Consider the following 25,659-nt stretch of genomic DNA (forward strand, 5'->3'; position numbering starts at 1 on the left):
GGTTTTGTAGGCCAGAAAGTCTCTTGGAACTACTCCACTCTGACACCATAGCCTGACAGCACCCATGGGCAGCATGGAAATGATCAGATGTCGCTATATTCCAATAAAACTTTATTTACCAAAACAGGTGGTAGCCATGATTTGCTGATCTTTACTCTAAGTAATGGCTTGAAAAGAATCTGAGAATTTCACTGAGATTAAAATACAAGTGTGCAGTGACTTTGACATGTTTTCAACATTTGGAGGTACTATTTACCTTTCTTTTTGTAAATATAAAATCCTGAAGAGCAACTGTTAATTTTCATAAGATAGAATGTAATAGGTTATGTCTAAGGAACATACTGAAAACTTGTTTCAGTTCCTGTTCTTTATTTATTTATTTTTTTATAAAAGCAATTTTTACTTTCAGGCAGTATCTGAAGGTTCTTATAATTGGAAGCTGACAGAAAGATTCTTCTTTATATCAAAGTCTTAACTTAGTTTTGATGGATTTGGTGTTTTTCACATGAATCCAAGTTATTGCAATGGAGAACTAGTGAAGCTCCATCAGGATCAAAGATTTAGTAAATTACTATTAATTGTTATGCAGACAAAAAACAAAAACAAAAACAAAAATACCAGTACTGATATGGGTGAATGCCAGGCCACATAAAAAGTTTTAAGGTGGAAAAGAAATAAAATGAATTCTGAAGAAGTGGTGACTCTTTCTTCTCCTGACACCACCAACAATGAAATCAATCAAGAATAAACAAATAATTTGAGAGAATCAGTGGGGCCAGAATAAATGTGTGTTCCAATGATGTTTCACACCACTTGTCACCATTCTGCATGGATGAATGCTTAATACAGCTTCCTGATACCCAAGTTAAAGATTTTAATATGTAATGTGATGTGATTCTCAAGCAGGAAAAAAATAGGTTAATTATCCCTTTTGTAGCACTTAGTTGGAATAAAATACTCTGCTTTACCCTATGAAGCAATTAAGAGTTCATGCATAATGATAGACAGAAATGGCATAATACAGACACAGTGGCCCACAACTCTTAGGGAAATAGGCACGGAAGAATGAACAATGTGAAACAGTATGCAGAAAACATAGATATAAATTCACACTAATAATTACTATAACAAATTTCATCCTATTGCTCCCATGAATATCACTTGTTCTTATGTATTACCTGTATCCAATTTTAACTTCTCCCAGGATATCTGTAAAATGATGTATAACTTTTCAAATAAGTGCTTTAACTATTTTATTGTCCTAAGATATGCACGTATTCTCATCCTTAGGAGGAAATATAGAGATAAGACTTCAGAAAGAGCTGTCAATTTCACCAAAAACTCCTAGCAGTTGATTTTTTTTTTTTTTTTTAATACTGACTTCTGGTTTCTGAAGGACGGCGGTAGCTGGATGTGAAGGGTAATTGTTTCTTTTCACACACTTTTATTCACTTATTTGCTTCATTCTACCATCACTAGTTTGAAATGAAAATATAGAAAGCTCCCAAGAGATATCAAAGCATTTACCACTAAAGATATACAGATTCTAGAAAAAGTAGTTACTCTGAAAAGATTAGAAATGATGGACAGTGGCAAGAGATATTTTTACAATTTAGTTCAAAGCCTACATAAGCCGAGTGTACCTGGAGGCAGAGACAGCCTCCTTGGAGCAGTGGTACAATTTGAGAGGCATCTAAAGGCCAAGGGCATTTTTCTCACTGGCCTTACTGTTATACTTATTCCTTCCAATAAAATGCTTTCTTACGTAAATAACAGTAGAGAATCATGACAGTTTGGAATTATATCAGACATTAGACAAGTAATTAATGTCTTTCAAACACTGGAGGTTGTTGAAATGAAGATCATTTTGAACTTAAACCATCCAATTATGGACATGCAAACTACTTTTGTTAAAAAATTTTTTAGCTAATATTTGTTTCTCCAATTTCCACTGATCATTATAACTTAAAAGTATTGACCACTTACTCTGTGTTAGACACTGAGCCTTCACTTCACCTGTATTTACGTAATTCTTCCAGTCACTTAATGAAGTTGTGAAAACTGAAGACTAGAGAGTTACAGGACTTTCTCAGACTTCACACAGTGATAGAATCTCATAGCCAAGACTTGAATTCAAGTTTGCTTGTTATCTGAACTTGAGCATCACTTAGTGTGCTGTATACCTTGATCTACACAAAAACCTTTGACATATTCTGAAATCAATTAATGGAGCTTTTGTGATTTTTCCTCAAGTTAAATACTTTCAATTTTGTTTTTCTTTCTTTCCTAGCCATTTACCTGGCTTTCATTACATCCTTCTTTCCATTTATTGAAGATTCCTAAGTGTAGAAACTATAACTGAATACAATAATCCAGAAAATCCACAATTTTCTAATTGATTAAGCATAGAGAAAATAATGTCCTTCCTTCTGGCCACTTCATTTAGGAATCTTGTTAATATAGAACAATTTCTGGCATGCTCTCTAGCTATGGAAATATATATATATATATATATATATATATATATATATATATATATATTTGGTAGGGATGTATGTGTGTGTGTTTATGTGTAAGAACCAAGAATAAGACTTAACTTTTTCCCAATTACATTTCATATTATTATGCACATCAAATTTTTATCTACTAAATATTTCAAGATAACAACTCAGCTGCATGTAACATATGTCACACTATCTAGTAATCTGCAAATTTCATGAGAAAGTCACTTGGGGTCTCATCCAATCATTGATGAAAATGTTGCATATAAATTTCTAAGGAACTTCAATATCAATTTGTATCAATATTTATTTGAGAACAGGTGTTTTGACTGTCTTTTGAGGATAGACAATCATGCATAGTTTGCCCTGGTGGATGGGAGTAAGTCAAGTACAGCTGGAAATCTGAGCTGGAGATCAGGAGGGAAGACCTTTGAAAGATACTGCTTTAGGAATATGTACAAAGGTAAAAGTTGAGTTACAGAATAGCAAAGGAAGTGGGTATAAAATGAGAAGTAAATGTTACTAGGAAATTATAGAAATCTGGGTAATCAGAAGTAATGAGGTTTAAAGAAAAGAAATTGGAGACTCAAAAACAGTGATACTAACATTTTCCACTATTAAGTAAATCCCATAAATAAGGCAGAAAAACAAAATAAATAGAAATAGGTAAATCACTAAACATATGCTTTGATGAGCTCCACATAATTCTCCAAAGAGAAATAGTACATCGTGCCTATATTGGATGTGTCATAAGAGTGAATATTCAGGATGATGCTTAGTTGCTAGGACAAGAATGTATAATAATCTTACTTAGTAGAAAGTGGTCCACACCAACCAAGCCTAGTACATAGGAGAAACAGCTTGAAGACTGTGTCAGAGATTATCCCCTGAAACTAAAGACTGAGGGGTAGTAACTTACTTGTGCATATTTGTATAGGAACTTCACATTCTGTGGCATTTTAAGCCCAGATCATTTTTCCCGTGATGAAAAATTTGACACCAAACCCTTGGTATGTCTCTTCTTAAATGTTTTGAACTTTTGGAATGAGGCTCAGATCCCAGCACATAGCCACTAGATTTCACACTGGGGAAGATCATTCCCACTAATAAAAAGCATTTTTAATAGGATGTTGACAACAGAAAACAAAGTGCAAAGTGTCACAGAGTAGGTCATGGAGGAGCAGAACAAAGAAATAGCGGTAGAAAATGGAGAGTACTCAGAGAAGGGACATAGAAGGGAAACTGAAAATGGTGTGATAGCATGAAGAGGAAAATTTGGTTGTTTTTGTTTGTTCGTTTATTATTTTGCTTTTGTCTCTTTTAATGGGGAGCAAGGAGATATGCATATTTGCAGATTGAAGGGATATAGTCAGTACTGAAGAAGAGAATATTAAAGAGCAGACATAATAGCTTGAAGGATATTCCAGAGATAGAGGAATGGTAACAAAAAAGCCTGCAGAGAAGTAGAAGTAGCTTAATCTCCCAGATATCTCTGGCTAATGTTATGATGACATAATCCAAGGTTACAATGAGGTCTTTTGAGCACAGAATCCAGTATCGACTTGGTTTGTCTCTGAAAGGTATCATTCATCAAGGAAATTTTACCAATTTATGCCAATGTGATTCCTGCTTTATCTTTATTTCCCCCTTTACAAAGTTTCTCTATCCATATCTGGCTGGAACATGTCTTCTAGCTTAATGAAGGGTTTCCTGCAGTATGTATGTCCTTAGGGAATTTGGTAGAGTTGTGCCATTTTGTGGGAGGACGTGTCTCTATAACCTTGTCTTCTCAGAATCAGAGGCAGGGAATTGGCCTGATTCCTTTAAGGTAGAAAAGAAGAAATTATTTAGCTTCACTAGAGAATATTCCTAGAAAACTAACACTAATTGTACCTGGGTTTTATGTGAGGTGTACCTCTCTAGTCAGTGTTTTAATGGTATGGACTCATGATGAAAACAACAAAATGGTAAATTATTCATACACAGCCACCTCTCATAGAAAAGGCTAATACCATAGTCCTGAATGAGAGAAAGGGGCTGGCCTAGGATGACACTGAGTGTGGGTCATGTGGGCAGAGAAGTAGAAAAAAAAAAAACCCATAATTATAGATGACTAAAATTTTCATGGTACTGAAACTGTATGCAGCAGTCCAGAAATTCATTTATTCATGTTTATTCATACATATTCATATTTATTCATGTTTATTCATTATTCATGTTTAAATCAGAAGTGATCAAGTTTAAGATAGCCTATGGGCATTCTGTGATTCTTTGAAAGTAGATATGTGTTTGTGCAGTTTATGTGGAAAGAGGAATCCATACTTTTGTATTCTCACCATCTGCACATTGAGCACATTTTCACTCTTTAATACAAATCCTACTCCGATCATATTTGTATTATGTGTGTGTGTGTGTGTGTGTGTATTTGTACACTGATACCTGCTGTTTACTGTCCTCTACTTTAAAAAAATTCTCTTTTTTCTCCAGGTAGGGGGTGAAAACTTTTTTAAGATTTTCTTTGAGGTAGTAGAAATAGGCACATTTATTTTCTCTATAGGACAAGAGATAAAACAGCTGTTATCTTCCCAGTTCTCATTTATCACATGGCATGACAAAACATTTACCCACATCACAATGTACTCCACTTATCCTATGTTTAAACTTCTCTTTCCTTACCTTTTCCTACATTTATTTATTCATTCATCCATCCAACAAATATCCATTTAGTGTTCTTTATGGAAGATGAAACATGGTCTCCATCCATAGTCTTGTGGGATGGACATAGAAAAACAGGTGATAAATACACAAAACAATAAAATCTAGGGCAGATGATAAATTCTACATAAGAAAAAAACTATGTTATGGAGTTCAAAACAACAAAGGATTATACCAGAGTGGATTTGTTTTACAAGCATGAAACCATATCAAGGAAAGTTTAAGCAAGATTCATGAGAGAAACTGAATTTGGAATGAGATTGAGGAATGGTGTTTCGGGGTAGTGGGATAATGGGGAGAGAATGCACATGACAGACTTTGCCACATTATATTCCAAATCCAAAGGATGCACAAAATAATTTGCAAAATTAAGTAGATCTGTGGAGGTCTAAATTACTGGTAAAAGAGTAGTTTTTTAGCAGTTTTTTAAAAGACAAAGAGAAGACTTATGGGAAGGAAGACCCTAAATTTATTTCTGGTTATGCTCTGTTCAAGTCGTGGAAAGGAAGGGCACTTGGGTTACTCAGTGGATTAAGCTGCCAACTTTTGGTTTCAGCTCAGGTCATGATCTCAGTGTCTTGAGCCTGAGCACCACTTTGGGGCTCTGGACTCAGTGGGGATCCTGCTTCAGATTCTCTCACGTTCCCTCTACCTTTCTCCAAGCTTGCACACACTCTCTTTCTAAAATAAATAAATGAATAATAAATCTTTTTTTAAAAATGTTGTGGGAAGGATAACCACGTAAAGACAATCTCAGAAAAGAACCAAAACTGGACAGATTTGTCAAAACTGAAGATACAAAAATGAATGCCATGTACTATGCATAAAAAGTGTACATTTCTGGTATGAATTGTGTTCATCCTTATCTTCCAAATGAAGAAATTGAGGCAAAGAGCCATGCCATGATGTATGTAGTGGGTCAATGGTACAGACAGGAGAAAAACACAAGTTCAGAATTCTCTTCATCAAACTATTATAATTTTCTGAAGTCCTAGTAGTCAGAAATTTGATTTAAAAAATCACTGTGAGTAGAAGTAGAGGTCTTCTAATTGCACCTGACATTGGGCTCCAATGTATTATAGAACAAGAGATTATAGCCATTAGACTTCATGAAGTCATGATAGCTGTTTAGGTAATCAAGTATAAAGCCATTGCCTCTACATACTGTGTTTTCCTAAAGTTGTGGGGATGGAATTTGGGAAGGATATGTAAATTTATGGAGGGGGAAGGAAGAAAAAGCTAGAATCTGTGAGGACAACAGGAACCTCCAAAGATAAAATGGTAACAATGCCTATCTCTCACAACTTCCCATCATACTCATGCAGGCAGATATTCTTCTCCACAACTGGTCATGCACTGGCTCAGGATTTCGAGAAGCAAAGGAAGAGATCCAACAGGAACTGAGAAGCTACTGAAACAACCACTGTCCCACACAAACAAGGAGAACCCACAGATCATCAACTATGTACATGAGCTTCAATGGTGCGTAGCTCTGCCCTGACCTATAGAGCATAAAAAGATGGTTGCTCCTTCACTTCTACTTTCCAAACCCTGAGTTAATTTATTTTGTGGCTTATTGGGAAGCACAGAGAAAGGGGATTGGGAAATGTTGTTCCATATGTTTCATGATGCCAACATAATACAAAGCCTTCACATTCAATCCATTAGCAACTTAGTGCTATTTTTGAGTCATCCTAAACCTTTCAATTGGTCTTCTAATTGCACCTAAAACTTCCAGATAAATAGATAGAAAAATTGTGCTTCTACTTAATATGATACAACCAACTAAAAATATGCTGGCCCTTTCCCCAAAAAAGTGTATCAACTCCTAGGGTGCCTAGGCAACTCAGTTGGTTAACCTTCCAACTCTTGATTTTGGCTCAGGTCATGATCTCAGGGTCATGAGATGGAGCCCAATGTCAGGATTCTCTCTTTCCCTCTCCTGCCCATCCCTGCCTTCCCTCTCAAAAATAAATAAATAAATAAATAAATAAATAAATAAATAAAAATAAAAAGAAGTCTAACTCTCTTTATCCATCTTGGGATAATGCAAATTTTTCTTCTAGGAGTCACTGTCCCCTTTTGGTATTTTAGAATTAAAATAATGATATATAACATTAGCTACTATTAATATATTTCAGGTTAATAATGGGATGTGGTAGAGGAAGACAACTGATTCTCATTATACCTATATATTCATATAAAATAAGGAATACTTACAGCTACTGCAGATTCTGATTTTGGCAACTGATCATGTGGTTGAGCCAGTATTTATAATTTCTAGGTTTTATTTGCCTTCAGTAAGCACTTGAACTGGGCATGATTCTTTGCCAGGTGGGATGACCCAAATCTTCATTTCTTAAAGGTTTGGGACACAGAAGTGTTGCCTATATTGGGTTATTATAGATTTTCTGACTTTTACAATAAGACATACAATGAGATAATTCAGGGAGCTTCTCCATTCCAGACATTCTCCTCCTAACTTCCATCATGTAAAGCATCCCAGTTTTTCCTTGGAAGTCAGGATCCATCAACCTACCCAGCAGAGTAAACCTCTTCCTTGACTATTGATGTGCTGGCTGGAATGAGAAATCCAAACCAACCAGGTATTCAACGTTTGTGTGAGTTTGAATCCTATCTTTGGTACCAAATTTCTATTGTAGTTACTACTGTTGCCTATATAATTGTACAACAACTTAGTGGTGTAAAATAACTACTCTTTTGATTCACATGCCATATGTGGTCAGAAAGTTGGGAAGGGTCCACTTAGTGGTATAAAATAACAACTCTTTTGATTTGCATGCCATATGTGGTCATGAAATTGGGAAGGGTCCACTAGGAAAATTCTCATCTGGTTACAGCCAGATGTTGGCAAAGGTAACAGTGAGCTGTCTGGGTTGGCTGTAGAAAGGGTCTACATACAGGGATGGTAGGTAATGTTGCAGTTCAGGGGGCTATCAACCCCAATGACTCTCCATGGCCTTCCTAGCACAGCAGTCTCAGTGTGTGGTAGGAGGTGGTATTTTTTATATGGTGGCTGGCATCCACCAGAGTGAACACTCTAACAGAACCAGAAAGAAGCTGCATGGTCTTTTATGACCTGGCTTGGGAAGTTGTATGTATCATTGATTCCACTGTACTCTGTTGGTCAGTGATCAGAAGACTGACCTGTTTCAAGGACAGGGTATGTCAACCCTAACTTCTGATGGAAGAATATTGAAGAAACTGGAACCACATTTTCTGGAACTATGATAATGGTTTTTAATTCCTTTCATATTCTCTACACTTATGTTCACTTAGACCACACACAGTTACCTTGTATTTTTCTAAGTATGAGCAGTGGTGCTTATATGGCTTTCTCCTCAAAGAAAAGCTTAAGCTTCTATCTCTCCTTATCAAGATACTATTGTTTTTGGATTCAGTTTTAATTCTAATTCACTGATTTCTTCATTCACTCATTCAACAAATCTTTATTAAAGTGGTTTAGATTCCAAAATACACAACCAAATACCTTTTACTAAAGGTGAACTTTTTTCCTTCTTCAGCTATCAAGTTATGTATTAACCTCAAATTGTCCTCTTTATCCACTGTCTTCAAGTATAAGAGTTTTTATGCTGTTTTCCTTCCACCCCACCTGTATTTTTTTTAAAAACACAATGAATATATCTTGTATTTTTACTCCTAAATTCATGGTAGTTTATAGAACAGATTTTGTTGGGTAGAACAGATAGCTGGATGTATGTATGAATGGCTGGCTGGCTGGACAGATGGACAAATAGATGGGCAGACTGATAGGTGGCTGAACTAAAAGGAACATGAATGACTTCATTTTCAGTTATCTCAATAGGAATTAAGATCTTTTAACACTTTGAATGTGCAGGAACAAAGATCAAAAATAGCTTTGTTTTTCTACTGTAGTATAAATTCACACTTAGAAACTATATTTACCAAAAATATAGAAGCTACATGCTATAATGACCCCCTTCCTGTAACTCACATCTCCTTAAGGTACATATCCAGAGGGGACAGAAAGATTAGGCTAAAAATGAATTGAGAATTCTGAAGAAGTTGAAGGTCTATTATGGAAAATAAATTGAGAAAAATTCTGTAAGTTAAGCTAACCTAGTTGACTGTAATACCTAGATAAAGTATTTTTTCTCTCATTTTTTAATTGGCTAAATCAATATACACTAATCAAATATGTATTTAGTGCCCAGTACCAAAATGCCCTCCAAGTTAATGTATACCTATATCTGGACAGATAGACATAGGTCTTGTGAATGTTGTTTAACTCAGAATCTGCTAATAACTTCTATAAAAATTCAGATAAGATAATAATAAATAATATATTCTCTTGGAACTAATTCTGAATATTAGCTAGAATGAATCAGTTCAGGTTAAGATAAAAAACAAACCTCAGTCCATAAAATCAAACTTTAAACCCAAAAATAAACACGCAAAAAAAAAGAAAAATCCAACAAACAAAAAAACAAACCTTTGAAAGGATGTCATGTTAGTTCAAGCCAATTTTATGAACAGCAAATGCCTATAAGTTCTAACTAAATGACCATGTTCTTGAAGACTCTGTGTCACCTTTAGTGTATTATCATTTCAAACCTTACAACATCTCTATATGATCTCTGAAGGCGTACAATGAATACTCAGAATGAAGGCTGAATGAGCAATTTCATACATAAATGAATGCAGAAACAAATATATGCATGTTTGGAAAACATATTTCTTTCTGTAGGCAAGCCTGCTCTGTGAAATCCTTGTGTTGTACTTTCCTCAGAAATATTTTCTTCGAAGAGGAGATAAAGTCTGTGGCATGAATGATTAGTGATTCCAAATGAGTCAAATTCAAATTAATAATGACTTTATATTCATCACTACACTTGTGTGTGTGATGAACCATATTGTCTGATTCGGAATTCTACTAAACAGCCATGTCAGGCCCCTGTTGTTCTGGCTTGTTCCTTGGAGAGCTCCATACACATGATGCTATTTAATCCCTCTTGATGATGATTATGACATGCGGTCAGAAAATGAAGTTAGGTGACCTTGGACACACATGACATTTAATTCCCTAGAGGGACACTTCCTAGACATGACTTAAAAGCCCAACCTGGGGCTCAAGAATGAAGTGAGAATTTGAGTGATTTGGTTGAGCTTTAAGAAGACCGTGTGCTGTTTCAAACTATTACACCTAATTTAATGCAATTAAGCATGACTGACACTTTCTTTTCAGGAAGGAATTAGAAGCAAAGTGGCAATGAGAAAGAATAACTTCCCTTACCCGGAACAGACAGCTCTCCCCAGGGTGAAGTTGAGCTCATTAGCAGGGCAGGATGTCGACATTGAAGGAGGAGCACTCTCATTGTCAGCTGCTGCCATTTACTTTATTATCCTAAGCACAACACTGTCCCTCAATATAGAGCTGCAGAAGATTGTTCTTCGGGGGAATTATTTAATTGGATGAGTTTTGTTGCAGCCATATTTCAAACTGACACTCAAAATATCAATCAGTTACTTTCAGGTAATGAAATCGATCTATTGTATTTCTGTGCAGCACACGGAATAGCTTAAAGCTCGGTAAACATTTTCTTTTCACTTTTTTTCTGACATGGCCAAAATTAAATAGTGATTTATTGTCAATGCATTGCAAGGAAGCTCACCACCTTAAAGTACATTCTTTCCATATTGGCCCTTTCTTACCCACCTAACAGAAACCTTTAGTTTCCTAGTTTTATAACACTGTGGTTACCATACCATATTCCTTTGCTGATTTTGAGGAGCAAATTTTATCTGCTTCTAAATACACTTAGTTTGTATTATCTTTAGACTTTAAAGGTAAAATTTAATGCCTATGTACACTTCTTAAATCAGGCATATATACTGAAAATAAAATATTCTGACAAAATTATCAGGATTTAATTTCTTACACAAAAAAAAATCCTGGAGTTTATTTTTGCTGTTACTTTTAACAAGTTCCTTCTCCCCACCCTTGCTCTTGTCCTTGCATCTTCTTTCCCTAAGTCTCCTGTGTGGATCTGATATACTGATGGGTGAGCTACAGAGCACCTCCAAAGGGTTGCTATGGGAATGGATTGCTTCAGAGTTCCTACTTAATAGTCTTACTCTCAGAAATAGTATTGAGGTTTCAGACAAAATGGAAGAAATCTAGCTCTGCACAGAAAATGAGGACAATCCTAAAAACTTTGCTTCTGCTTTTGTACCCAATAAACATAATTCTGGCTTTGTAAATGCTTTGTAAACATTTGCTTCATTTATGCTAAGTAGCAAACTCAAGGTCTCTAAGGAAAACTCACCTGAAATAAATGATTTATATAAATATTGCAAGGCATTTTGATTATGGAAGATGATTATTTGGACAAATTGAACAAATCATTTACTGCAGTGTATGTTCATTAGAGAACTTTCATTAAAAACAGATAAACAAATTGCTGCTGAGGAAATCTGAGTGATAGGATGCTTCATCCTATGGAAGCTATACTTTGTGAAGTCTACAGAGCAATATTGTTAGGCTTGACTTCCTGATTACCAGCGAGATCTAAACAGTCATTACAGAAATCAGTTTGTCACTGCCACAGGCTAGCAAAAATGGAGATTAGTGGGACTAATGTGCATCAGTCTAGTGGAAAACACTCTAACTATAAGCACCTGTCAGGGAACAAAGAAAGCTGAATTGGGCAGAGGAATAGTAGAACTTTGCTGCAGTTGCAGCAAAAACTTAGCCAGTCATTCGGAGAAATCTGGAGCTTGGTTGGTCCTTAGACTTGTCGCAATTTGGAGCACAGAGACTAGAATCCCTATTCCTCCATCGACCAGTCATTACACTTTGGAATGCCCTCCTGAAATGCCCATGGGCCATGTCCCATGACCTTTCATAACCCAATGACCCTTGGGTCATAATTCAAGAATCTTTGAGTTATTCAACTTTTTTTATTCAGAGAGAAACTCAGCTAAGAGAACTTGGCCAACAAGACTCTCAACAGTTGGGAAATGAGTACCATAGTTCCAGAGGGGAGATGTGTGCAACAAATCAAAACATCCACCACTTCAACGAAACTGAGTACACATATTCTTGACACAGCAATCCGACTTAGGAGAATCTATCATTAAAAAATAAAGGGAATAATATATAAATAATTATATGTAAAAAATTTTTTAAAAATTAAATATTTTATTTATTTATTTAATTATTTGAGAGAGAGAGAGCAAAAGGAGGGGTAGAAGGAGAGGGAGAGAGTGAATCTCAAGCAGACTCCATGTTGCATGGGACCCGATCTTACCACCCTGAGATCATGACTGAAGGTGAAACCAAGAGTCAGACATTTAATCCGCTAAGCAACCCAGACACCTCTATATCAACATTTTTATAATGAAAATTTTATATAGAAGTATGAACATGCTTAAATAGGTGAATGGTTAAATGCATTACAGTATACCCACACTGTGAACAATTCTAAAGCCATCAAAGGCAAATTAGATCTATATATACTATTCTGGAAGAATTGTCACAATATATTATGTAAGAGAAAAAAGAAAGTTGTAGAAATAGGTTTGGTCCAAATGCATTCGCATTATCCCTTTTGTAGAAAGTAAGCAAGGTATAAATTATGCATTCTTCAAGTGGCCATATATGCTTGTATGTTCATGGAAAATAGCATGGATGAATTCATACCAGGGAGTTAACACCAATCATTTACAGGGTTGTTTGGAGATGACTAATTGTTCCTTTGTATTGTTTTTCTTGCTATAATCAGTACACCTTCACTGAAAAAGATGGAAATGGAAAAAAGAGATTAACTAAACTTGAGGATTCTATGTGCCTCAGAAGGTAGGTTTGAAGGCTTTTAAAGCTGAAATCAAAACTTTTAAAACTTTAAAAAAACTTTTTCAAAACTTTTAAAGACTTTTAAAATCAAGACTTTTTTTTTTTTTTTAATATAATTTTTTGGAGAAAGGGGAACCCTCCTACACTGTTGGTGGGAATGCAAGCTGGTGCAACCTCTCTAAAATCAAGACTTTTAAAGCTGTGAATCAAGGAAATTATTTTTTTCCTAGTGTTTGTAACTTTCTTCACATCCCACTAGTTTTGAGCAGCTGAACATCCTTTTTCCTTTCTCCAGAAAATATACATACTTAAATGTCATATGAAGATAAATAACTACATGATTACAATATTAGGGGATACCTCTCCAATGCAAAGATAATCTTCCACAATTCTAGTATAACTCTTCTGTTTTACTGTTGAAGAAAATGTAGCTCAGATAGGGTATGTGAATTACTAAGGGTCACTGTTTATTATCCAGAAAGCGAAGTTAGATCCCAGATAATTCTTCCTCTTGTCACACGAATCCAGTGCTGAAGATTATATTCTTCTAAAGGTATTCCATGAACACTTTTATATTTACCCATTTAAGTCTATCCCCTGAATTTCCTGTGATGTATTACAATACTCCTCCCAAGTAATCACTCCCTCCTCTGTAAAATGACTGTGAGTGCTTACGTTTGCTGCTTGAGCTGCAGAGCCTCCCTATGGAAGAAGAATGCCACTCCATCCTGCCGGCACGCTTGGCCACATGACTTGTTTTAGCCAATGGGAGTAAGTGTGACTATACCCCCCCCCCCAATCTGGGCAGAAACTTTAAGAATAATTTCAAAATTAGGCACTAACTCTTGCTCTTTTCTCTCTGCTTTGAGAAAAATGTGCCCCAAATAGGGTCTGGTCCCTTAACCTGGCCATGTGTTACAAAGGCACATAGAACAGAATCCCATCCGTTGAACCAGAGCAACTGGCAGATAATATAAATGAGAAATGGTTTTGTAAACCATGGCCACTTAGGGGTCTGTTACCATAGAAGAACTGAAATATTCTATACTTGTTGCTCCCACAACCTTTTCTGTCTCAACAAACGAATACATCAACACAGTCCACTTAAGCCAAAGTGATCTTTTTTTTTTTTTTTAAGATTTTATTTATTTATTTGTCAGAGAGAGAGAGGAGCGAGAGTGAGCACAGGCAGACAGAGTGGCAGGCCGAGGCAGAGGGAGAAGCAGGCTCCCTGCCAATCAAGGAGCCCAATGTGGGACTCCTGGGATCATGACCTGAGCTGAAGGCAGCTGCTTAACCAACTGAGCCACCCAGGCATCCCCTAAAGTGATCTTTTAAGTATGTAAATTATATACTGTTAATTCCTTGCTTAAAACTCTTCCACGGCTTCACATTACACTTCAAATGACTTCCAGAGTCGTCATGTTGGTCAACAAAACTCCATGTGATCTGCCTTCACTTCCTACTACCCTCCTCCTTGTTCATGCTGGCCCTCGTCCCACTTGTCTTCTTTCTCCTCACAGACTGTGAGGAGTTTGTGCCTTACGCCTGACTCCCTGCTAGTCATATTTCTGGCTAACTCCTTACTAATAGGTCTTTGCTCGAATCATTTCCTCAAAGGGAGTTCGTACAACCAACCTAAATAATGTTGCTTTCAGTTCTTATTGGTCATTTACTATTCCCCTATCTTATTTTCATATATTGTAATGTTTATGCACTCAGATAACTTTTTGTTATATCCTTTCAAGAACTTACTACAGTGTCTTTGGTACTGTACTTGAGTATTTGTCTTGTCCCTCAACTAGACTCAGAGAGGCTGGATAAGATTTGGGCTTTGGAAACTGATGAATTATTGAACACTATATCTGAACTTAATGATGTACTGTATGTTGGCTAACTGAATTTAAATAAAAAATATTTTAAAAGACTTGGTCTTTGAGGGAATAAGTAGAATTTATATAGGCAAAGATGATGTGAGCAAAGGTGTAAACAGGGTAGAGTATTCTACTTATTTTTATGTGCTCTTTACAGCATTTACTATGAGGTATATGCTGTGTGAATTGAACTGAAACCTAAACCCAGATTAAAAAAAAAAAAAGCAGGGAGCAATAATTATAATTCTTTGGGTTTTCACAAAAATGTTTGATTTTTGCAGATACAGACTCTGGCAAGTTGTGTTAGGGCCTGGCAAATGTATATACTAATACATCTATGAACACTATAATAATTCCTGCTAGAATTGATGGTTGCATTCCTCAACACAACTGCATTTCTGTGCAGTAGGAAATTGTTCATCAAATCTTATTGAAATATATGTATGAAATAGAATTTTGAACTAAGGCTAGGTCCTTTTCTATTTTATGTTACATTGTGGTCTATAAGAAAAAAATAGTGTATGTTAATACATTAAATTATGATGATCATGCTTGTGAGTACAGTGTTCTAAATATATTGAAATGACAGATATACATCAGAAAGCACAACATGAACCAACATATGGGTTTATTTTGCCTTTCATGGTGTTTAAAACTTGTTTCAGCAAATATTCAACACTGAAGAAATTTCACGAGCATGGATCTCTGTATTGCCTTGAAAAATAAACGAGGTCTGTTAACACTGTAAGTGCATTCCTACATTGCCATAATTTATATGTTCTTTTCCATTTTAGAAAAGGCATATTATCTCCAAATGACTTGCTGAACTTTTATCTATCTTGTTCCCTGAGTTTGGGACTTCAATAATACATATATAATACACACTATTATATCTAATAATAACAAAATAAGAATTATTTGATAAATTTTAAAGATGCAAATCAAATAAAAATACTTATTGGAGGTTTATGGGAAAAAAATACTGTGGTAAATGGCTTTTGGAAATATAAATAAATGTTGTGGCCAAGACCCTGCTCTAGTTAGAGAGAGGAGTACCTATAATCTATTGTACAAAGACTCATATGGTCACATGAAAATATGATGAACCCCATGAGAGAGTCAGAGATGATTTTACTAATAAGTATTAATTCTAAAAAGTGTTATGGAAGTGTAAAGAGGCAACACCACGGCTTTTGTAATTGGCCACTAGCAGAGATGAGATGTTACCTTGATTTTGAAGGAATGAATGGGATTCAGATAAGCAATGACTGTATATTAAAAGATGCATTCAAAGAACAGAGGGTAGTTAGGGCAGATGACAGAATGAAAGATTTATATAAAATAACAGAAAAGATGTGGGTAGAGAAGTTTTATAGACAATATTTTAGAGGGGTCTTGAATGAGACAGTGTCTAAGTCAACATATACACGATTATATGTGAAAGGTCTAGAAATACAGCTGCCTGCAAGCATATTCTTTTAAAAAGTTGCTTCAAGCCTATGCTGTAGAAGGTAGTCTTGAGTATATTAATAGATCAGCCTGGATTTTCTACATCAATTGAAGGATGTTGGCAGCAAAATGGAATCAATACCCAAAGCCAGCCAGAGGCTGTATGTAAGGCTCTGAACAGTATACATGGAAGAGATAACAAGAACCCAGGCTTGTTATATGATAGTGAAATCTGCCAAGTTGGTCTCAACCATATGCCTAATTGGTTTATGCTATAAGAGACTAATTGGAGATTAAAAAAGAAGTTAAGTTAAACTTGAGAAACTTGGTTCACAGAGCTATTTTATTCTAAAATGTGTAATGAATATAATTCCGGATGTAGAATGCTATCTATGGAAGTAACGTGGCTTGGTAACAGAGTTCAGTCTTCACACTCAAACAGACGTTGCTTCCTGACTCTACCCTCTCACCTTCTAGCTCTTCGACCTTAACATGTCATGCAGTCTCTTTATACTGCAGTCTGCAACTGTGAAGTGGATGATAAAATTAGTACCTACTTCATAAGATTATTGTGGAATTAAATAGGAGCAATGCATATATAATGCTTATTGCCAAGCCTGTCACCTAGCAAAGGTTATTACTCCTACTCCTATTGCATTCGTTCCCCACCACACCGACCTTAATTCTGTTTCCCTTTCTGCTCATTCTGGATACTGCCAAGTGTACACTTCTGATTTTTTAACTCTCCCGTTCAAAAATATAATCATTCCCTCGGTACCTAAAAATAATATCCTCCCTTCTTTACCTTGGACTTTCTGAAACTTGTCTTTGCTGTGTATTTTTCTAGAATATTCTCATATTACCAAATTGAGCATATTTTACATTTCCTCAATATGCTCTGGGTTTGCTATGGTAGAGCTGATAACTTCATGGAGATCCATCTGAAGAGTCACCATTACCTGCAACGCTACTGCAAGTTTCATTCATCCCTTTTCCATTTTTTCCTCTATTTTCTTCATCATTATCTGTCCATCATCCAGCTGAGGATCTGGGATTTTGCTGTTACCTTCTTATTTTTCTTTTCCATTGCTGAACTCCCAAGACCCTACCTTCTTAAAGCTGGAATCGCATTTCTCTTTGTCCACCCCCTCAGGCTTTCACCTCACTTCTTAAACTTCATCCCCAAATCTGACTCTTGCCCATTTCAAGAAAAATTGACCCAACATTTGACATATCTCTTTTCCTTCTTCACTCCAACATGATCATGTTCACCGAGCAAGTTGCAATAATATATTCAAAAAGCATTCTCCACCATGATTCCTTGACATTTTTCACCCTGGCTAGTAGCCTTAGAATTATCTAAATGACATTTACAACAAATACAAAAAATAATCCAACCTTATTGCTTATGGAATCATTTGTCTTGAGGCTTAATGGTTAGAAGAATTCTATCACTATTCTAACAATATTTCATTTTTCTCCCTCTTGCCTAAGATTCAACAAACATTGAGTGTCTGCCACATTCTAACTATAGTGTGGGTTGCAGGAAAAATAGATCAAATAGTCTCTGTTCTCACACAGCCCACAGTTTTCTGTGCTCAGGCAATTCATACTTAAATGTAGTATTTTTCAAATATTTTTTATTATACCCATTTAGTTATTTTCTTTACATGATGACCATATACACACATACACATGCATATATAATAGAAGCACAGGTGGTCAGACAAACATGCAAGAAAAAGCAGTTTCAATGTGCTGTGACAGTTGCTACAACTGGAATGTGGGCACATTGTCTAGTTCTGGCATTCATCTTCATCTTTAGGATTTGGCAATGCCTCTTCTATAGAGTGGGTGCTAAATAAATACATGCAGAATTAATAAACCTGTTGGCAGGATTTTAAAGTTAGCTCTTTTTACTAAGACAATTCAAATTTAATTCATAAGCAAATTAAAATGTTTAACTGGTGAGACTTAATCACTTACATTTTATTCAACATAGTGGGCAGTGCCTTCTAATGATAAAGATTAAATGAAATTCGGATAGGAAATGTTTATATGTGAAAATACTCTATCTATTGAAGGACTTACTTTTAGGTATCTCTTGAATTATATACCCTTGGCTGTAAATTGGCTCACTTTGTGGCATCAACCTTACTCTCACCTCCTGGTTTTCAGTCCCCTTTCTCAATCACACAAATACTACTACAAGTAAATGAGCATTCATCAAATATTCTATTAATAATAGTGAGATTTTTTTTCTTCTATGAAATAACTAAGATTTAGAAGCTACCAGCTTCTACATCCCAGCCTTTATAAAATGCCAGATTTCAGTTTCCTCCTAGACATAAATACAAAAATACCCTATTCCCTGATCTTCAAGGCATCAATAATCCTAAATGGCTTTGTGTGCCTGCTCTTTCTTCACTTGGGCCATTTTTTTTTTTTTAATTTAGGGTAGGAGTTTTTTAAAACCATAGCTATGTACAATTCTTATGTTCATGATTTGGATCTATTTATTGGTAAACGTAAAAATCTTTCTCTCATTTTATATCATTTCGCCATCATTTTTTAAAAATTTAATTTCTTTTCATTGTTCCAAAATTCATTGTTTATGCGCCACATCCAGTGCTCCATGCAATACATGCCCTCCATAACACCCACCACCAGGCTCACCCCCCGCCAAAAACCCTGAGTTTGTTTCTCAGATTCCACAGTCTCTCATGGTTTGTCTCACCCTCTGATTTCCCCCCCACTCACTTCTCCTCTCCATCTCCCAGTGTCCTCCATGTTATTTCTAATGCTCCACAAGTAAATGAAACCATATGATAATTGACTCTCTCTGCTTGACTTAGTTCAACATCATTTGGTAGCAAACATACACACAAAAATCTCTTGAATATAAGTATCAAAAATGACTGTTAGCAAAGACCAAAATTTAAAAATACAGTTTATACAGGAAAATGCATCTGTGGAATCATGCTTTAGTTAAAAGTCAATTGAATACTTTAAATAATGAGAAAATTATCTGCTTTCTGCCCCTTAAATTCTGTCAAGTAAGAAACACAAAAATGTTTACTACCTCAAGTGTTGGGGGATGGGTGAAGCACATGTAATAAATAAGTCAACTCTACAATCTAAATCTGTGCTACTCCTCAAGAGAAATCAGAGTTGTGCTGACCATTATCTAATTTAGAGAATTTGGTGTGAAGGGCATTTATTTCAATAATGGGAAACCCTGAAAAAAATAGAGCCTTTCCAAAGAATCCTGCATCTAATTACCCTCATGAAACAGATTTACCCTCAAACTCTACTATAGCTTGGAAAAGTAGAGCAGCATAACTGCATTATTTGGGCACTTGGGAAGGGTGCATGCTCTGAGTAGGCTCTGGAAAGCTGAAATACTGAGACATGAGAACAGCAATGAACTACAGAGGCAGTAAGAATTGCAGAGCTACCACTGTAAAGCAAACTCTTCTCCCAACTCAATGTCCAAGAGATTGTCAAGTATACTAAGGAAAGTACTTCTGATGAGCAACAGTGACACAAGACACCAAGACAATACACAAATTATGCTCAATATACTCTATTTAAGATGATAGGAAAGCAACAGAATTTTCAGAACTAAGCAACCTCAATTAGCCTATTATTATGAAATGAGAGGACAAAAATCACTTCCATGCTTCCACTGTTTAAAACAAAAACAAAAACAAACCTTCAGGGGTGCCTGGGTGGATCAGTTGATTAGGCATCCAACTCGGTTTCAGCTCAGGTCATGACCTCAGTGTTTGGGATCAATCCTGTGTCCGGTTCCACATTGAGCGTGGAGACTGCTTGAGATTCTCTCTCTCTGTCCCTCCAACCCTCTTCACTAAAGCACAAACACACACACACTCTCTCTAAAAATAAAATCTTAAAAAAAAAAATCTTCATCGACATGGTGTTACCCATTTCATATAAACACTGTGGGCTCTTCCTCACGAACTACAGTTAAGTAAGCTTACCTTCATTCTGACAATTTGCAATGGCATCTGTGTTAAATTTTATTTTATGGGATTCAGCCTATAATGATGACTGTCAAGATGTCTTTGAATCCAGATTTGCCATTCAACATATTTTCTGTCATTTATGAAATTTTTTGGTATGCTGGTTTGATAAAAATGTTTTCTATGGGTCCACACAAGTAATTTAACGTCTTAACAGTTAGTTTAGAAATTCTCAACCATATAAAAGAGAATGGAATAATAAATTTCCATGTACTTACACATGCAACTCAGTTTTAATAATTTCAACTTTTGCTAATTTTATTTCATTTCTTTCTCTATTCACCACCACTATATACCATTCCACCCATAAATAACTCATACAATATTTATACAGTTTATATATTTCAATAAACTGGGAAAACTAACTCAGTGTTCATTTCTAACAAGACCTTATTAAAATACCCATGACAAGGGTGCCTGGGTGGCTCAGTCGTTTAAGCAGCTGCCTTCAACTCAGGTCATGATCCTGCGGTCCTGGAATGGAGTCCCATATCAGGCTCCCCGCTTAGTGGGAAGCCTGCTTCTTCCTCTCCTACTCCACCTGCTTGTGTTCCCTCTCTTGCTGTCTCTCTGTCAAATAAATAAAATTCAAAAAAAAAAAAAAACCCTTGATGACATTGTTACACATATGAAGTTAACAATAATGTTTTGTTAATCTAATACTTAATCCATGATAACATTTCCATACATAGTTGATTTTTTTCAAATCAGGATCCAAACCATATCCTTATAATTGCATTGGTTAGTATATCTTTTAAGTCTTTTAAAATTTGTAATAGTTCTTCCCTTTCTTTTTTGTATCAGTTATTTGCTAAGAAAGACTGTGACTTATAATATTTCCCACATCCGTGCTTTAGGATTGGAATTTGACTATTATTTCTATAGCTTATCTATCTCTCATATTTCCTGTAAACTCAGAACTAAAGAATCAGATGTAGGTTTTAACTATTAATGTCAATAATGTATTGACATTAATAGATTCATATACATCTTAGTGCATCTTATCAGGAGGTATATAATACATAAATGTCCAACTGGACAAGATTGAACAGTCCGTTCATTTGTTTCAACCTGAATCATTTAGCTTTTCTGTCAATCTTTTGCCTAATGTTTGAGCAGTCTTTGATGATCTTTGCCTAAATCCATTCTTTTATTGTATTGCTAAATGATAATTCTTCCATTCTATTGCTCTTTCTTTCACACGCTTATTATCTGAAATTCTCTTATAAAGAACTTTTTCTCAAATACTTGGTTACTCTAAATATATTTGCACAAAAGTGCTAGGTTTTTCTCATTTATTTTCAAAATAATGAACAGGTGTCCAATCAACTTCCTAATATGATGCCATTTTAAAATATTATTATGAACACATGTATATATATTTTAGGTGTTTTGATGTCTTGTGGTCTTTTTTAGGGAGAGGCATGCTCAATTTATACCCTCTTTAGTCATTGAAATTGAATATTCTCTAGTTTCTTCCACTTTATCTTAATTTCACACAACATAGAATTGCATTCATAAGTATTGCAAAGAGCAAAAATTTTTAAAAAATAAAGACCCTTTTTCAAATATAAGCACAATACTTAGAATCAAATAATTTCACAATAATTTTTTATCCCAGGTCACGCCTTGCCCAGGAAAGCCAACATCTGATGACAAATGATAAAAGTTTACAAAAGCCCTGCCATTTTATCACCATGTGAGACACTCTAAAGGGAAATTCTGCTTCAAAACTCTCCAGTGGGTAAATGGAGACTACTGAACCTGAATCAGTTTTTCCTCTATCCAGTCCTTCTTCTCCCTCCTACCCTTAACATGTGTTGATTACTAATAAATATATTCTGGTTCCATTGTTATTTCAGCAGCTGCTTCCAAGAAATCCAATCTATAGCATAAATATTCCATGAATTCGGATCTTAATTACTTAAAAATTACTTGGCTACCTGACCCAACTGCAAGTATAATCTCTCAAAATTATATTTTTTAAAGATTTTATTTATTTATTTGACATAGAGAGAAAGCAAGAGAGGAAACACAAGCAGGAGAAGTGGGAGAGGGAGAAATACCTTCCCGCCAAGCTGGGAGCCCGATGTGGGGCTTTATCCCAAAACCCTGGGATCATGACCTGAGCCGAAGGCAGACACTTAATGACTGAGCCACCCAGATGTCCCTCAAAATTATATTCTACCTATTTTATTTCTGGTCTATACATATATGTAAAATTTAGACTATCTTATTTTTATTAACTGTAGCTATGCCAAGTTTTTTTAAAAAGGAAAAAATAAGTGAACATAAATTTTCTATTGCCTCATCATGAATTCTTTGATAATATAATATTAATATAGCTGTTTCAATTTTTGGAATAACATCAAGATTTCTGCTTCAAATGGTAAAGGAACTAGAAGGGATTTCAAAATGTATACAGGACTAACTAATTTGGAAAAACTGGTGACATTTTTGCCTTTTTTTCAACGAACGACAAGAATGTAAAACATATCAGTCATAACTACTGGCCTTTCTGCCTGTAAACTGGTAAGTCTATTTGTCTTATTCAATTATTATCAAGTTCAAGTTAATTGTAAAGTGCTTTTAGACCTTTGATAATGGGTTCAAGGTACTTCAGTGTACCATATTATAACATTTCTTTAAACCCTCAGAGATACCACCAAAACGAAAAATTTAGGAAACCTAACTTCATACATGATCTATGAAACACATATAAGAAAAATTTTAATGGGATGCCTGGGTGGCTCAGTCAGTTAAGTGTTTACTTTTGGCTCAGGTCATGATCCCAGAGTTGTGGGATCAAATCCCAGATCGAGCCCTGGAATCTACTCCTCTGTCTCCCCCTCCCCCTCCTTATGCTCTCTCTCTGCCAAATTAATAAAATCTTAAAAAAATTGATTTATATGTAAACTATAATAGACTAGACCAAAATGAGGAAGAAAAGGATTTTGAAATGACTCCACCTGCTCCTGTCCTTGGTTCTAACAGTCTTTTTTCACCATTTGGAACCCCATCAGCTAGATAATATCTGGGAAGCTTACAGGTCATTCATACAGAAAGATACCCTCTAGTGCAAAAAAAATATGCAAATGTTATATTTGAGGCTGGTAACCCAAAGCATATATACACATAACAGATATACAGGTACCATAACCATAACCTCTCCCTTGATAAAAACTGTACGATCACCACCTAATACATTTTAGGTAATGGATGCCATCAACCTAACGGTATTTATCACTTCTGCTCACCTTATTAGGATCCTGCTTTCCTCACACACACTCCATTTCTCAACACTTAACTCTGTTATCATAAAGAAAAAGAATATGTACATAATTAGAAGCATATGCTTCACCAGCACCATGGTCAGCACTAATACTTATCACTATGGTCATGACTGTCTTTCCCATATATAAAATGCTCTCCATTCCAAGAGTATTGTCAACTTAAGAATGAAAAAGAGTATTTAAGGGCTATGTGCAGGTGAATTCTCCACCAGTGAAAGAGAATGGCATATTGGGGGAACGCCAGACAAGACACTGTCTACTCTGCCCTGAGCTGTTAATGCATCTTTTTTTTTTCTTTCTTAAAGTAAGAGAAAATGTGTGCACATGTCCAGGAAAGAGGCAGAGGGAGAGGAAGAAAGTCTTAAGCAGGTTCCATGCCCACCACAGGAGTGTGACATGGGGTTCAAGTCAGGGCTGGATCTTAAAGCCCTGGGATCATGACCCTGTGATCATGACCTGAGCTGAAACCAAAAGTCAGATGCTTAACCTTCTGAGCCACCCAAGGCCGCTAAAGGATCTTTTCGTTCACTCACCATGGCCCTGTTACAAGTGTCAATGGTTGTTCCATGTAATTTGGTATGATTCCTGGCTTCTTTCACTCAGTTTGTTCTTACGCATGTTCATTAAATCTATTTTCTCATCCTGGAAACAGACTCCATCCCTAAATTTAATTCTCATCTCTAATCGCTATCAATTCTTGAGACTCCTCTTTTATCTTCTTATACCAAAGAATTTCTGCCTTTTTTTTTTGGGGGGGGGGGTTCCCTTGAATGTTTTGTTACCTCATATCAGCCAGATAAATGCTCTCACTCTGGACATTAGCCATCAGCTCAAGGCATTCTCAACAGCACAAATTTGACCACAGGAGGTAAGAATGTGCACCATAGGGTGCCTGGGTGGCTCAGTGAGTTAAGCCGCTGCCTTCGGCTCAGGGTTCTGGGATTGAGTCCCACATCGGGCTCTCTGCTCTGCGGGGAGCCTGCTTCCTCCTCTTCTCTCTCTGCCTGCCTGTCTGCCTACTTGTGATCTCTGTCAAATAAATAAAATCTTTAAAAAAAAAAAAAAAAAAGAATGTGCACCATACTCCAGTTTCCATTGTTATAATTCTTCAACCTGGGTGGGAAATACAATTTGTTTTAAATAGTTTAAACACAGTGCATCAGTTTAAAAAGTTTGTTACCCTAATACTTGTTCAGAGTTCTAAATTATTTCACTTTGTAGATTTTTTTTCTCTTAGTTGCTGCATATTATTGGAATAAATAGTAATTTCATTAGAAATACAGATGCCTACAAAATCTTAAAATTATAACCATCTAGTGAATAATATTTTTCAGAGGCTATTAAAACTTTCTTAAAATTACATATATATGCTTGAGAAAGTATTATTTTTATTTGGTCAGTCAGTCAACACCTATTTGGTAGTTCACCGTGTGTTAACAGAGGAAGAACAGATATGGCATCAGAATTCCTGAGTCATATTTTATCTTCACCATTTATTATGATATCCAAAAGTGCCGCAGTCTACTCCATATTTGGTATTATTTCCCACAAAACAGAAATAATGATATTTTTTCCTGAATACCTCATAAGGCTGGAGTCAAACGTCATCATGTAAATGTGAACTCATTTTGTAAAGTATAAAACTCCACAAATTTAAGATTTTAGTAGCATTTTGTGTAAATCACTGGAATGGGGGCTGGTTGCCTAGATACTTAGTACAACAACAGATCTTCCTGCCACTCTCTAATGTCTTTTCACTACTTCATTTTTCAGTGGAAAATTAAAATATACACATGAGAAAGAAATGTAAAATTAAGATCTTGTGTAAGTCTTGTCAGAAACATTTGGAAATAAGTGTACTGTAAAACAAGCATTTATCCCACCTATAAAAATGATTTCCCTTGTCTAGTTGTCCCTAAAAAC

This window comes from Mustela lutreola, chromosome 3 (genome assembly GCF_030435805.1).
Source record: "Mustela lutreola isolate mMusLut2 chromosome 3, mMusLut2.pri, whole genome shotgun sequence".
NCBI classification, from domain to species: Eukaryota; Metazoa; Chordata; class Mammalia; order Carnivora; family Mustelidae; genus Mustela; species Mustela lutreola.